Genomic DNA, 2,001 nt, shown 5'->3' with positions numbered 1-2,001 from the left:
ACGCACACACACACACCACACACGCATACACACACATACATATATATACAGTACACATATACACCCACCCACTCCCACACATATATACACACATACACACACATACATACAAATATACACACACACAGTTTGGAACTGGGCGCAAAATTTCAGGCCCATTTCTAGGTACTCCCTAAGTGAGGCTCCAGTAACCTGAGGGCAGTTCTCTGAAAAGGAGACAAGGGTACAGGCTCTTGTAAGTAAAGGCACATCAAAGCCAGGGACTATCTCCCACCAAATGGTAAAAAGGGATCTGAGGGGGCCTGGGGGATGCACCAGGGTTGCCACCATCCACCCGTTCTCATTGGAGAGTGAGAAGATCATGTGAGGACGTGGGGGGAGATCACCAAAGTGGGGAGTCTTCAGGAAGAGTGTAGGGTGCAGGGGAATCTCCAGGTCTTTGGGTGTTTTCCAGATATCTCATCTCCTGGCAAATTCTCAGTCTCTACCAATCAGATACTTAACCTAGGTCATAGAAAATGTTAATACTGGGAATTTGACCCATGCTGTAGTTCAGAAATGCATACGACATTTTCAGACTTACTCTTCAATGGACCCATCATTGTGTCAGCTCCAGGAGAGAAGGACATTGTTCAGAAGGGTCGCATCATGTTCCCGAACATCTGCCTCCAGCTGCACAACCTGGATACAGAACTCACTCTTCAGTGACTGGCAATACCTCACTGTTGTTTTGAGCACTCCTCTGACAGCTGCAACTCCCTATAGCCTATCCCCAAACCCCAAAAGCCTCACCTGCAAGATAGTCTGAGTCATAAGAAACCGCAAACAGTAGCCTGACGTACCACTGCACGAATAAGTGGCATCTTCCCCTTTCACCCAGCCCCAATTGCCTGTTTCAAACACCCTGCATTTCCTATGAGTGTCTGGCACTAATTCTTTTTTTTTTAATCCATTTATTTGGCTGTGCCAGTTCTTGCAGCATGCAAGATCTTTAGTTGCGGCATGTGAAATTTAGTTGAGGCATGTGGGATCTAGTTCCCCAACCAGGGATTGAACCTGGGCCCTCGGCATTGAGAGCACAGAGTCTTAGCCACTGGACCATCAGGGGAAGTCCCAAGGCACTAATTCTTGTCCTAGCAAGTCTCTTTGGTTACAGGGAACAGAGCTTCTCTTGAATGAATTAGGATTAAGGGAATTTACCATAATTGATTATAAAGTTGAACTTGGAATGATACTGAAAGCTGTCAGGGATTCTTGAACTCGCTTGGAATCCCAGCTCCTTTCTTTATCTCTCCTCTGATTTTCTTCTGGTGGTTGTTGCTACTTGTTTATTTTCTCTATATTTTTCTCAATCTCAGTGGTTTCTGTCTGTTCATATTCCACCCAGGTGGAAATAGCTGGAGAGCCACATGGCTGAGCTCAGCTCAGAGCCCCAACCCACAGAGCCAAGAGCTGATACGTGACTCCTGTCTTAAGCCACAAGAATTTGGAGTTACTTGTTAAGCTGCAGGAACAAACTGATATACTAATCAAGTTAATGGATCAAGCCTAGTGTCAGTGGATATAATCCCATTCCAGAAAGGGGAAACTTGTAGTGAAGTGTGTGTCTTTCTTATTTAATAGTCTCATTGCTCTGCCCATCTAGTGTGTGTGATCCCCTAGAGGAGGGCATGGCAGCCCATTCCAGTATTCTTACCTGGAGAATCCATAGACAGAGGAGCCTAGTGGGCTCTAGTCCATAGGGTTGCACAGAGTTAGACGCGACTGAAGCGACTGGGCATACACGCTGGCAGTGTGTGTGAGCAAATGTTGGCAAGTAAATGTCCGACACCTTGAAAAAAAGGACATTCCCTGCCCTCCTGTTTCTTATTGTCTAGAGGAGATAAGACACATTCAAATAACGATCTCAGAGAGCTGAGTATCGATGGTGCTGTGGAAATGCTGCAGGAGACTCGTCATGCCCTCTCACCTCTCTGGAGGGGGCACCCAGCTCTTTCTCCG

At 46.4% G+C, this 2,001-nt stretch overlaps 1 non-coding gene across 1 annotated transcript; it reads right to left on the bottom strand.

Annotated features, from left to right (window-relative positions):
* Positions 1-1,035: 1,035 nt before the first annotated feature.
* On the bottom strand, positions 1,036-1,109 carry TRNAE-CUC (transfer RNA glutamic acid (anticodon CUC)). The gene has a single exon. It is a non-coding gene; the product is annotated as a tRNA-Glu (tRNA).
* Positions 1,110-2,001: the final 892 nt, after the last annotated feature.

The sequence above is a fragment of the Bos indicus genome, chromosome 13 (genome assembly GCF_029378745.1).
Source record: "Bos indicus isolate NIAB-ARS_2022 breed Sahiwal x Tharparkar chromosome 13, NIAB-ARS_B.indTharparkar_mat_pri_1.0, whole genome shotgun sequence".
NCBI classification, from domain to species: domain Eukaryota; kingdom Metazoa; phylum Chordata; class Mammalia; order Artiodactyla; family Bovidae; genus Bos; species Bos indicus.
Note: the sequence above shows the minus strand (reverse complement) of the source record. Positions and strands in the feature narration are given on the sequence as shown.